Source organism: Aedes albopictus, chromosome 1 (assembly GCF_035046485.1).
Source record: "Aedes albopictus strain Foshan chromosome 1, AalbF5, whole genome shotgun sequence".
NCBI classification, from domain to species: domain Eukaryota; kingdom Metazoa; phylum Arthropoda; class Insecta; order Diptera; family Culicidae; genus Aedes; species Aedes albopictus.
The window spans coordinates 140324623-140339419 of record NC_085136.1 but is presented as its reverse complement, the minus strand read 5'-3'; the positions used below and the strand labels follow the sequence as shown (position 1 = coordinate 140339419).

Genomic DNA, 14797 nt, shown 5'->3' with positions numbered 1-14797 from the left:
AACAAACCCATGCATGCGACACATCAAACCACGGCATTTTCGATAACCTGATGAGCGGTAAGCAGGAAAATTGTCTCTGACCATTTCTGAACCGGTTATGTTCCGGAACCGGTTCCGGACATCCCGCCGGAAGTGGCCAAATATAAAAATGAAACAAACACATGCATGCGACACATCAAACCGCGGAATTTTCGATAACCTGATGAGCGGTAAGCAGGAAAATTGTCTCTGATCATATCCGAACCGGTAATGTTCCGGAACCAGTTCCGGACATCCCGCCGGAAGTGGCCAAATAAAAAAGTGAAACAAACCCATGCATGCGACACATCAAACCACGGAATTGTCAATAATCTGATGAGCGGTAAGTAGGAAAATAGTCTCAGACCATATCTGAACCGGTAATGTTCCGGAACCGGTTCCGTACATCCCGCCGGAAGTGGCCAAATATAAAAGTGGAACAAACCCATGCATGCGACACATCAAACAACGGCGTTTTCGATAATATGATGAACGGTAAGCAGGTTAATAGTCTCAGACCATATCTGAACCGGTAGTGTTCCGAAACCGGTTCTGGGTGTCCCGCCGGAAGTGGCCAAATATAAAAATGAACCAAACTCATGCATGCGACACATCAAACCACGGCATTTTCGATAACCCGATGAGCGGTAAGCAGGAAAATTGTCTCAGACCATATCTGAACTGGTAGTGATCCGGAACCGGTTCCGAACATCCCGCCGGAAGTGGCCAAATATAAAAGTGAATCAAACCCATGCATGCGACACATCGAACCACGGAATTTTCGATAATCTGATGAGCGGTAAGCAGGAAAATAGTTTCAGACTATATCTGAACCGGTAGTGTTCCGAAACCGGTTCTGTGTGTCCCGCCGGAAAAGGCCAAATATAAAAGTGATTCAAACTCATGCATGCGACACATCAAACCACGGCATTTTCGATAACCTGATGAACAATAAGCAGGAAAATAGTCTCAGACCATATCTGAACCGGTAATGTTCCGGAACCGGATCCAAGTATCCTGCCGAAATGGTCAAATCTTAAAGTGAACCAAACCCATACATGCGTCACATCAAAGAGCGGCTTTTTCGATTACCTAATGAACGGCCAGCAAATATTTCGGAATCGGTTTTGAGTGGCCGGAAGTGGCCATATGTAAAAGTGATCCAAATCCAGGCATGTGACACATCAAATCGTAGCTTTTACGATAACCTGATGAATGGTTGGTTAGCAAGAAAGTAGCCTTAGATCACATTAGAAACAACTGGTAGTGTTCCAAAACCGGTTCCGAGTGTCCCGCCGGAATTGTCATACCATGCATGCGACACATCATTTTGCAGCGTTTTTGGTAGCCCGATAAACAGTCAACAAGAAAATAGTGTCAGACCATATTTGGTACAATCGGTAGTTACCCGGAACAGGATCCGGGCGTTAAAATGTAAATTTTAACCTAACCCATGGATGTGGTACCGTCAGTGCGGGTGTCATTGGGCCAAAATTGCATAGTCCTTCCTTTTATAAGTCGTTACAACAATATTTTAGCTCTAAATTAACTTTAAATTTCGTATACTCGTTCATTTAGGTATAACTCAGGACTAGTGTAGATATAAATGCTTTAATTTTTTTTTGACGATGTTGTAGCTTAATTAAAATTGGCCCAATTTAACCCCTTCTAGGGGGTGACATTGGTCCAAACATTAAAAATCAACCAAAATTGTTCAATTTCACAAAATATTGATGGCTTATCAAAAATATTGAATATATTGATACTTACGCACAACTGATTAGTGTTAAATCCGTTTAAAATAGCTTCACAGACAAATAAACGTAAAAATTGAACCACATTGATTGTCATCCATCAACGATGCAATAGAAATCATCCGTTGTCACTTAAATATATTCAACTAGCATCCTCAATAAAAGATAGAAGTATTCTTCATCAAATGCTAAAATTATTTAGGTACGTAAGCTTGTGCGTGCCTTTGGATTTTGACTAAATCTTACAATAATCTCTGAAACTTTTCGCAGAATTGGGCATAAAATTCTATGAACGCTCGCTTACAGGTGTTTTAATTCAAATTTGTAGGGTTCTCAAGCTTATTTCCTTGCAACTGCATGGCCCAGTCACCCCCAAAAAGCTGGATTTGCACAACAGCTCGTATTAATAAATTTTCTGTACAAAATAGCAAACAAAACCAATACAACTTATATTACTTTTCAGAATAAGTGCTTAATATACCCTGGACTCAGCAATTCATTACATACCGGTACGGATGGGAACACTCACTTGACATACAGATACATTCACTTGATATTATCTAAGCTCAGAAGCATGCTATAAAAAACAATGTATGGAGCACTTTTACCTTGTAGTTTTATCTGAAAGTTTGACGAACAGTGTAAGGGTCGCACACGCTTAGCAAATCTTCGACAGAGCTGCGAAAGCGACTCTCCACGGAGTGAGTGTAATTTACACTCACCACGTGGAGAGTCGCCTTCATAGCTCTGTCGCGGCTTTATTATGCATGTGCGACCCTCACATTATTCGGCAAACTTTTAGATAAAACTATAAGCTAAAAGTGCTCCACACACTATTTTTTGATAGCATGCTTCTGAGTAGAGATAATATCAAGTGAGTGTAACTCTTTGCAAGTGAGTGTTCCCATCCCTGCATACCGGGTGTTCTTCTGTTTTCTAAAGGATATTTTAAAACAACGATTTTGTGTAGTATGTCTAGCAATAAAATTCACATCACTGTTTCTTAACCTTTCAGGACGTGCGCCATCAAGCAACCAAAACTGCACCGCGCGCACGTTGCATACAACGAGCGAGGTTTTTTGATGGTGTTGTACTTTTTACAACAGCGCGCGTGCTGAAGGGTTAATTAAAAAATTAACTAAAGATCACTTTTTTTTCTACACCAGATGGTTGACGCAAGTTATATCTATCATATCCTACCTACTTTTGATAATCACTTAGGTAAATGTTAGTTTTTTGAACGAAACATCTTTCTTGATTTTTGGCCCAAAGTTACCCCCAGGCCTAATGTCACCTTTACTGACGGTACATCAAATCACGACTTATCGACAATCCGATGCACAATAAGTAAAAAAAATAGGGTCAGACCACATTGGATACTTCTTGGTACTATTGTGGGTTCGAGTGTGCCTTCGAAAGCGGTTAAACAGTAAATTTGAATCAAACCCATACATGCGATATGTATATCAAATCGCGGCGATTAGGTATAGGTGAAGAATTAGCAATACAGTAGACGTTCGATAAGTTTACGTTTACAGTTTACGTTTCAGTTACCGAATGAAATTCACTAACTGCAACGACTGACAGCCGTCAAATAGTTGTCAAATGCTGTTGGACGCAGCCAGAATGCACTCAAAAACATCGCAATGCAGATGTAGTGCATCCGAAAAACATCGCAACTCTGTTGACGTTTTGTTTTTGACAGATAGCGGTGCGATTACTGCTAAATTGTTGCACTTAGCGAACTTGCAGTTAAAAAGCATTGCAGTTAAACCGTTTGCACCGAGCGAACGTCTACTGTAAAATAATCTCAGACCATATCTGGGACAACCGGTAGTGTCATGGAATCAGTTCCGGGTATCCCACCGGAAGTTACCAAATATAAAAATGAACCAAACCCATACCATACGACACATCAAATCGCAGATTTTTTAAAAACCTAATGAACGGTTAGCAAGAAAATAGCCTTAGATCACATGTACTAACTGTTGTGTAGCAGAACTACCGTTCAAGTGATAAATCATATCGTGGCTTTGTTTGATGGCCTGATAAACGTTGGGTATGAACAGTGACGAATAGGTCTAAGTTCTCATAAATGATGACCTGAAAATCTAGAATGACGCTTCAAAATTTTGCGGCTGCATGACACTTGTTTTGTTTGAATTTTGGATCGTTGCACAATGAGAAAAATAGGTATAAAACGCGAATAAATTCAATATCTCTGCTCGGAGTGGATGGATTCAGATGAATTTTTGGCACAAGCTGCAAAAATCTATACAGTTTCAGATAAGGGGGGTGTCATTCGCCGCACGATGCTGGAAATCGGTGTATCGGGCCCGTTTTACCCCACTATCTCTCGTTTTCATCTATTTGGAAAAATCCTGAAGTGCAAAATAAATGATTTATTTAATTTGTGTTTGTATAAAAACTTCCGTAGTACAGTGTATCAAACAATTGTCCGTACAGCAATTTTTTTGTCAAAATAATTTTTCATTCAAATGTTAATAACTTTTTTATGCGTCAATCAAAAACGCTGAAATTTTGACTTATCATGAATCATATATTAAAGCTCCATTAGTAAAATTTTGAGCTAGATCGCATAAGTTTTCTGAAAGTTATAAAACTTTTAGTAAAACTTAAAAGATTTTTGACTACATTTTTAAAACATTATATCTCAATATGTACTCGATGATTTTTTTTTTCAAATTTTTTTGTGTTACATCTTATGCCTACGGCTTTCATATGCAGCTATGTTTGGGGTTTTATATTCACTAAAAAAATATGAAAAATGTGCTTATGTTGTTGACGACGTTCAAAAATTTACCATATTTTGCACATATAATCTGCTAAACGTTTTCCACTAATAAATGCCATCACCATCAATTCTGACTATACATGTCAATGGTTGCTCCTCCGTGATTGATCTGAACTGGTACCAATTGCACTGAGATCCAACTGAATAAGGGGCTGGGACATTCCACTTATTCTCAAAGTGCAATTTTAGCAGCTCATGCATATTTGATCAATAACGGCGCCGGCCAAGTCCTCATAGTCAGCTGGGAAGGGAAAGGAATGATAGAGTGTACTGGTTGTTGCTACTAGAGACCGAGAGCACTCTGCGTCCCCACAACCCGCACGGACTGGGGTATTTGTTAGACGGAAAGGATGGGAGATCTGGGAGTCACCTTGATGCGATCCATGGATAGGGTTATTTATAGTGTTCGTGATAGATTGTGTGGTGAATAAGGTGAATAAGGTCAAGCGGCACAGCACGCTTTGGTTGCATAACTTATAGGCGTTATATATACACTAGGTTGTCCCAAAATTGCACATGGTCAAAAAACTTGGGGGCTCACCCTGAAAATGGTAGCTAAGGGTGTTAGAAACAAACTTTTGTATGACGGCAACTTTCAAAAATGACGTTTAGAGGTCGCCCCGACGAGATTTTTGAAAAATGGCAATTTTTCGTAATAAATTTCATACACATATTTTTTACCGTACAAAAATTGGCAATACCCACTATTTTTATATTTTTTACAGCTTGATATGGATCCAAACTTCTTGGGAAAAATAATTAACGACATGTTTTGCAGGTAATTTTTTGATACTGAATTTTTGAATTTACTAAAATTTGACATTTTTTGATATACTTTGCATTTTACCCATCATAAAAAGTATCTGAACCTAATGCTAATTTAAAACAATTTCCATAAAAAGATAGCAAATTTTATGAGGAAAAACTTTGCCGAAGACAGCATGGCGTTTTTTCTATCCGTTTTAGAGTTATTCACAATTTACTATTTGGTGAAATTTGAATTTTTAGGTATTTTTCTAAAAATGTCACATAGCTTCCCAAAAACACATACAAAGTAAAACAATCACATATTGCTGACTGCACCCCAAATTGGACTGACACAATAGTGTGCACACACCTTCAAAGTGTGATTACAGCGCAGGGTTACGTCGGATCGAGTTGAGGTCTGCGGTGCACTTATTCCTTGTAAATGGAGGAATAAGTGCACCGAAGACGTCGAGACTATCTGAGGCAAATGTGCACTTTTATCACACTTTTTAGGCGTGCCAAAAAAAGTGTGATAGTCCAATTTGAGATGAAGTCTGAAATATGCTCAACATGTTTTTGTATTGATTGTGTTATGGAATTATGGTGTCATCATTATTTGATTTTTATTTTTTGTTATTCAATCCCTTCATATAGAAATTAACTAGCAAAGATTTCTTAAAAAGCTAGCTCTCTTGACAAACTTTGTACAGCCTATTGATTTTTTAAAGATATTCTCCACAAAATGTTGAGCCATGTTTTCGCGTTTATCTTACTTTCCTGTCGATATTCTCAATTATTTTTCTACATGAAGACGTATGAGTCCTGGACCAGTGAAACAGCCCAGGAAACAGTGGCAAAGTGAATAAAGGCGAATACGTTGATCCATGCCAAATTCAAATCGCGATTACGAACATATTACGTAAGAATACCAATTTTTAGATACTAAGTTCCAATTCAAGACATTCTGAAAAGCAGGGCATGTCTTTTTTCACACCTACTGATTTGAACTATCTAATCAACACCAAAAATAAGATACACCGAGGCAAATTGAAACGGGTGGGATGAGATGAACCAGTGAGCTAACGTAATGCTATCCAAGGTTAGAACAATTTGATTACCATAACACATACACGGTATACAATAAGACAAGGTAGGCTAATATTGGTAAACAACTGTTTTGGACGTAAACAAGTGACGTAATTTTTATCGTCCTATCTGTTCATCAAAATGATAGGGACTACTAGAACGTTTTATTCATGTCTTTGAACGATTTGAACAACACCATTGAAAAACATAATCGACATGTTTTTGCGGAATATATCACCTTCTAAATGATATAGAAAATGTGCCGTGCGTTTGATTGTGTATGATGCTCGTATAAACCATTGTCAGTGAATAACCATTATAAATGCCATGACCTACTGAGGCATCTCAAAATGGTACCCAATGATAAAGTTTCTCGCTAGTAGGTGCCTTTCTAGATCAAAAAATGGATTTGTCAACGGAAACAAAAATTCAATGAATGATGCTACCATAATTCCTAAACACAATCAAGTCAAAAACTTGTTGACCATACGTAATTTCTTACTTTGTATGTGTTTTTGGGCAGTTTTTTTGTGATTTTTTTTTTAAACCCTAAAAATCCAGATTTCACCAAATAGTAAATCGTGAATAGCTCTAAAACGGATAGAAAAAACGCCATGCTGTCTTCGGCAAAGTTTTTCCTCATAAAATTTGCTATCTTTTAATGGAAATTGTTTTAAATTAGCATTAGGTTCAGATACTTTTTATGATGGGTAAAATGCAAAGTATATCAAAAAATGTCAAATTTTAGTAAATTCAAAAATTCAGTATCAAAAAGTTACCTGCAAAACATGTCGTTAATTATTTTTCCCAAGAAGTTTGGATCCATATCAAGCTGTAAAAAATATAAAAATAGTGGGTATTGCCAATTTTTGTACGGTAAAAAATATTTGTATGAAATTTATTACGAAAAATGGTCATTTTTCAAAAATCTCACCGGGGCGACCTCTAAACGTCTTTTTTGAAAGTTGCCGTCATACAAAAGTTTGTTTCTAACACCTTTAGCTATCATTTGCAGGGTGAGCCCCCAAGCTTTTCGACCATGTGCAATTTTTGGGACAACCTAATATACACTGTGCTGTGAGTGGAAGTTGGAAGGAAGGGAAACGACTTTTTTCAATTCGTTTCTGGTTCTAGCGATGGCTATGAACATATGAATATACATGAGTTGTATATGTAGAGAAGAGAGAGCGAGAGAAAGTGGATAGAAAGATACAAAGTAGGATGAAAAGGACGGGCCAGGGATTGAACCCATGACCTTCTGCATACGAATCAGAAGCGGTAGCCACTAGACCACCAAGCCCGTCTTAAAACGTTTTCCACTAATAAAAGTGTATTAACTGAACGAAAAATCCATAGGACCTACTCTTCATATGTAGTTTAGTAGGTCCTGTATAAAAATATTACATTAAGAGAGTTTAAAAAATTGAAAACACTTGGCACTTTTATTGATCAGAATATAATGAATTTCCAAATTACACTCTGAACATATACAGATTTTTCATATTTTTTTGTAGTGAATATAAAACCTTAAACGAAGTTGCATATGAAAGCCTTAGGTATAAGCTGTGACACAAAAAAAATGAACAAGTTTCATCAAGTACATATCGAGATATAATGTTTTGAAAATGTGTTCAAAAATCTTATAAGTTTTACTAAAAGTTCTATAACTTTTAGAAAACTTATTCGATCCCGCTCAAAATTTTATCAATGAAGCTTTAATATATGGGTTATGATTGATCAAAATTTCAGCGTTTTTGATAGACGTATAAAAAAGTTATAAACAATTAAATTAAAAATTATTTTGGCTAAAAAGTTGCTGTACGGACAATTGTTTGATACACTGTATGTATCGAATGGAGCTGGTTTGGCTCATCGCACGGCCTTACAAATTGAATTAGCTTCAAATAACTCCGATATACCCTATTTTTTTTTTAAACTTTCACATGCATCTCTGCCAGGAGTGGAACGCAATCGATAAAAGTAAGACCAACCATATGTCAAATTGTCGATATTATGCAAGTTTTTGCACAAATACGAGTTAAATGAGTAATTTATTTTGCACGCCAGTCGGGAATGGATGAGGATTTTCTCAAAAAGGTGAGAGGAAGAGAGCGTGGGGTAAAACGAGCTTAATACACTGATTTCCAGCATCGTGCGGCGAATGACACCCCCTTATCTGAAACTATAGAGATTTTTGCACTTTGTGTCAAAAATTCATTCGAATCCATCCACTCCGAGCAGAGATATCGCATTTATTCGCGTTTTATACCTATTTTTCCCACTGTGCGTTGTCTTATATTGACTGAATATCGGATGTCATGCTAGTATAAAATGTATCCATATTGAGTAGATTAAGCAGTTTTCATTTTGTATTTATGTCAATGTCATCTACATGTCGCTCAAGTTTTGTCGAAAGGATATTTTAAAGCACGAGAAAGGCACCATCACCGCTAGGTGGATTAATTCGGGTTTTTTCCACTTAATGTTGGTCCTCGGACCATTGTGGATTGGTTCCACCAATGCGAGTACCTGTAAAGTTCGATGAGGAGTGCAGAGCAATTTTGGAGGCCAAGAACGCAGCATGGGTAGTAATGCTGCAGCAAGGTACTCGGCAGAACGTGGAACGTTACAAACAGGAGCGGAAACAGCAGACACATCAATTTCAGGGAAAAAGTCGCCGTCTGGAAGAAGCAGAGTGCGAAGAATTGGAACTGCTGTGCCGCTCCCATGAAACACGGAAGTTCAACCAGAAGCTCAAAGCATCCCGCAATGGCTTCGTGCCGTAAGCCGAAATATGCAGCGATAAGGACCGAGGTTGAGGAAGCAGCACTTCGACGATTACCCGAATGCCGTGGAGGACGTAGGCACGGGAGACCAGGACAACGAAGGAACGACTACGTCAATGCAGCAGATGACGGAAATAAGCCAACTCCCACGCTGAGAGAAGAAGAATGCCGTTCACCACCTCAAAACCATCAAAGCAGCTGGTGAGGATGGTATCACAGCTGAACTTATCAAGATGAGCCCAGAAAAGCCACCTGTTGATAGTCAGGATCTGAAAAACCGATCAGCCTTTGGAAAAGTGGAAGGAAGGGATAATTTGTCCCATCCACAAGAAAGGCGACAAGATCTGGGAAACCGAACAACTACCGGAGGAGTGGAAGGAAGGGATAATCTGTCCCATCCACAAGAAAGGCGACAAGTTAATGTGTGAGAACTTTCGAGCGAACGCCATTTTGAATGCCGTCTACAAAGTGCTATCCCAGATCATCTTCTGTCGTCTTTCACCTAAGGTAAATGAGTTCGTGGGAAGTTACCAAGTCGGTTTCATCGACGGCCGGTCGACTACGGACCAGATCATCGCCGTGCGGCAAATCCTCCAGAAATGCCGTAAGGGATAAACCAGCCCAAGGCCGAATGTCTCTATAATAAAGCGAATTGAATTGAATAGAAATGCCGAGAATTCCAGGTCCCAACGCACCACCTGTTCATCGACTTCAAGGCGGTATACGACAGTATCGACCGCACAGAGCTTTGAAAAATCATGGACGACAACAGCATTCACGGGAAGCTTACCAGACTGATTAAAGCAACGATGGACGGTGTGCAGAACAAAGTAAGGATTTACGAAAAACTTCATTCGATTCTCGACGGGGACTACGACAAGGTGATGGACTTTCCTGCCTACTATTCAAAATCGACCTGGAAGGTGTTATGTGATTATCCGGGTTCAACAGCTGGGGTACGATTTTCATAAAATCCGGTCAATTTGTGTGCTTTGCAGAGGACATGGACATTATCGCCAGAACACTTGGAACGATGGCAGAACTGTACACCTACCCGAAACGCAAAGCAGCAAAAGTGAGACTGTTGGTGATTGCGTTAAAAACCAAGAACATGCTAGCAAACGTTCGGTGATCACCATTAATGAATGTAATTTTGAAAGATTTGGGATTTTGGACGTTCGTTGAATCTCCTGTAAACGGTCATTTGTCAAATATTTTGACATCTTCTTGGAATTGTGCAGACACAATGGAATATACAGTCTGATGTGGACGAGCGATTGCATTATCATCTCCTCCATCTTCACTACTCCTTATTTTTTCGATAGTGACAGAAATTTGGGAGCTCAAGTGGAGCTGAGTTAGCAACGTTCTATAAAAGGACATGTGCTTGTCTAGTCGACAGTTCCTAACATTTATTTGCACAACATCGCAATAAGGATAACAACAGTACGCCATAATATCCGGTGCGTGGCTGCCACTCTCCATCCTCGGTCAAGTTCCACCTGATTCTCCCATCATGCACACTGAGCTCTACGCTTTCTCGTTCAAACTGGATCAGTAGCGACCACCAAATTTGCAGGGTTGTTGTCCAGCATTCTTGTAACATGCTCTTCTCACCGTATCCTTCCGGCTTTGGCCACCTTCTGGATAATAGGTTCTTCGGATACGATTGATGTACCTTCGAAATTCACGACTGACACTGTTGACAGCCGTCAGAATCTTATAAGGTACACCGGGGCAAGTTGAAACGGGTGGGGCAAGATGAAACAGCGGGTTAACATGATGTTTTCTAATGATGGTAAACAATTTGATCGCCATAAAACATAGTTTTTGATTCAAACAATCTTTTAGCGAAGGATACATTTCCAAATTGTATTGAAATCTATATCAAAACTTCGCGTTTCATCTTGCCCCACCCGTTTCAACTTGCCCCGGTGTACCTTACGAATTTGAGCGGTGATACGTTGAGACCTGATATTCACGACATTTCAGGAGGATTTGTCACAAGGTGAAGATTTGATCCGTTGTCGACCGGCCGTCGATGAAGCCGGCTTAATAACTTCCCACGAGCTCATTTGTTTTAGGTGGCAGACGACAGAAGATGATCTGGGATAGCATTTCGTAGGCAGCATTCAAAATAGTGATCGCCCTGAAGTTCTCACATTCAAAATGATCGCCTTTCTTGTGAATGGGGCAGGTTACCGCTTCCTTCCACTCCTCCGGTAGCTGTTCGGTTTCTCAGATCCCGACTATCAGCCGGTGCAGACAGGTGGCCAACTTTTCTGGGCCCATCTTGATGAGTTCAGCTGCGATACGATCCTTATCAGCTGCTTTGTTGGTTTTGAGCTGGTGAATGGCATCCTTAACTTCCCTCAGCGTGGGAGTTGGTTCATTTCCGTCCTCCACTGCACTGGCGTAGTCGTTTCCTCCGTTGTCATGATCTCCCGTGCTTACGTTCTCCACTCCATTCAGGTGCAGATCGAAGTGCTGCTTCCACCTTTCGATCACCTCACGTCCGTCCGTCAAAAGGCCTCCGTCTTTATCCCTGCATATTTCGGCTCGCCACACGCAGCCGTTGTGGGATGCGTTGAGCTTCTGATAGAACTTCCGTGTTTCTTGGGAACGGCACAGCAGTTCCATTTCTTCGCATGTCGCTTCTTCTAGGCGGTGCTTTTTCTCCCGAAAGAGGCGGGTCTGCTGCTTCCGCTTCAGTTTGTAACGTTCCACATTTTGTCGTGTCCCTTGCTGCAGCATTACCACCCGCGCTGCGTTCTTCTCCTTCAAAACCGTTCTGCTCTCTTCGTCGAACCATTCGTTCCGTCGATTCCGTTCCACGTACCCGATGGTGCTCTCGGCTCCATCGTTGATAGCTGTACTCCAGCAGTCCTCTACCCGAGCAGAAAAGAATAGCAACAAAATAACATAACGAGGTATTTTTCTTAAATAACATTATACCTCGATATGCCCTTCATTAGGTGGACATAAGAGGCAAAATAACAAAAATGAATACCATAATTTTGTATAAATAACACCTGAAAAATAACAAGTCTTGATGTTTTAATAATGGATGCATACCATAAATTTCAAGTGCTCTATTTGTTATCCAGAAGATATGAAATAACAAAGTAATAACATGTCTTCTTGCTATTAAATTCAACATTTTTCGATAGCTCCATGATGTAATAATAAATCTTGTTATTCAGTTATTTTCCCAACTAAATCAACAATACCACATCAATACCTAACTTTGCTCAAATACTTCCATTTGTTATTGTGGTGTTCTCATAACATTGCGCAGCATAATATAGCAATACCAACTTGAGATATTAGAGCACAGGTTGCTCTTTGTACGGTATTTGTAAGGCATGCCCTTCTGCTCGGGTAGAAGGGCCTCATCGAGCTCGCCCTCATCTGGCAATGCGACCTCGAGATTCTGCGCGTACTCTGAGGCGACATCCGATTGTTTTATTCGCTCCAGGTTGTACCGCGGTGGTCGCCAGTACCGCACATTGTTGATGACGGAGAGTTTTGGGCGCAGTTTGACCATCACTAGGTAGTGGTCGGAGTCGATGTTGGCGATAATGTCGGAAAAACGCCTCAACCTGCACATTCTGTCGTCGCTCGGTCACCAACCGATCACGCGCTTCTGCATATCGCCCATTACAATGAAAGCTGTTCCCAGCTCGCGTGTGTCGCCGCAGTTGTGGTAGATGGTATGATTACCTTTAAACATTTGCACCATGAATCCTGTCCAAAGCATATCCTGCAGCGCTACAATGCCGCACCCGCGGTCCTTCAGTAGATCGGCGAGTATGCGGGTGCTCCCAATGCAGTTGAGAGATTGGGAGTTCCGCGCACCGAGTTTCCAATCGCAAGTCCTTTGGGACTATTCATAAACCACGTGAACTTTTTTGGGGGGAGGTGGGGGTGTCCTAGCCAAAGTCTACGCTCCATACACTTTTCAAAATTTTTGTATGGATGAAAGTCTACCAGAGGCGAGGGGGGGGGGTGTCTGAGATGGTCAAAATTTAGTCTACGTGGTTGATGAACAGCCCTTTTTTGTTCGCTGGGTTCGTTGCCGTTGGTGTCGATCCGTATTATTCTGTAGCTCATTTTCCATTACAATGGTTTTTTTTACGGCTGGATCGTAGGGCCGGACACCAACCACCTACTTTCCGGAGGACCAATAGTGTACAGTTGATCTTAGAGTCCTTCCCTGGCCTTCGGCCACTTTTAGCAAGGGCAACAGACGCTGTTGTAAGCCGCTCCTCCTGGAGAACGGATGCTCAGGTTTGCAGACGCTTCCAATAGCACTCAAAACCATTTTCGTCCAATGAAAAGGCGACACAACAGTAAAAGGCAACACATTATCCCAGCTTCCGTACAAATCAATTGTATCCCATAAAGTTCCCATTCGATTCAATCAGCTTCCACATTTTTTATTATGATTTAATTTCATTCGATCTACGGCATCATTAAATTGCCCCATTCTGTGTACCATTCGCAATGCGGCTACTATTTGTCATTGGGCACGGAACTGTTTCCCGACGGACGACTCCCTTGCGCTTTCGGTGAAAGACACGCGTGGAAACGCGACGGCAGCGGCCGGCTTACCACACGCTCTTTATTGAAGTTGACATTTATGGAAATGTTGTTACATCCACTGCCACAGAATTTTGACTGCCATTCATTGGGCTTTTTTGCTGTTGTCCAAAATCCACGTAATTGTATGTGTACCTTTTTATTAAAAATTTCATACAGCTCTTTTTTTTTCTCCGCTTTCTGGAATGTGCTATTTATTATTTGCGGAACCTTGGCAGCCATCAAGCGTCAATTGTATCCGTCTGTGACGTGATTTTTATGAAAATGTCATTAAACCCTTTTCTCTGTGATGGCGGCGGTGGCGCCCGCCACCAATAGTGGCTGGTAGCAATGCAGCAACGACGTTTTCGGTTGCACTGCTGCATGTGCATCATCGGTGCAGCAGGCAGGGGTTAAAAATTACCGGAAAATCAATTTTTCACCAACTCCCAATATCAACGGGACAACATTCCCCGTTGGAACACGGGGAGGGAGAGCAAGCATTAAGGTAAATATTTGGCCCCTTTCGGGGCAAATTGTTCCACTACCGGTGTGCGGTGGTTGTTTCGAAGTGCACTTTTTTGGAAAACAATCACAAATAACGTTCTAGCAAATGCATCGGAAGAGACATGAGCCCGTTGAAGAGAAAGCAGATGTCCAAAGTTGAAGCTCTCTAGTCATTAGGTGTGGGCGCAGGTGTGGATGGGTGAGGAATACCGGTTGGTGGCTTTTTTACATACTTCCTGACGAATATTTAATATTTTCAAACATCCAAACGCGATTTTGAGTCATCAATTGGCACTGGCGAATGCAAGGGGGTGAAGGGCTATCTGGATTGATTCACCTTGCGTGATGTTAGGTCATGCTTGTTGTACACTTTCAGCCCAGCACAGCCATGGTGGTACAAAGGGCCGATATGAAAAATCTCCATTTCTATTTTTTAAAGACCGCCCATCCTAGCGCCCATCTAGCCACAGCTGTAAAAGCGTGGGTATTCAGCATGACCATAC

The 14797-nt window shown here is 40.8% G+C and overlaps 1 protein-coding gene across 2 annotated transcripts in view; it reads right to left on the bottom strand.

Annotated features, from left to right (window-relative positions):
- The window catches only part of LOC109422828 (sex determination protein fruitless), an 883045-nt gene that overhangs the window by 817760 nt on the left and 50488 nt on the right, over nt 1-14797 (bottom strand). The window lies entirely within an intron of this gene.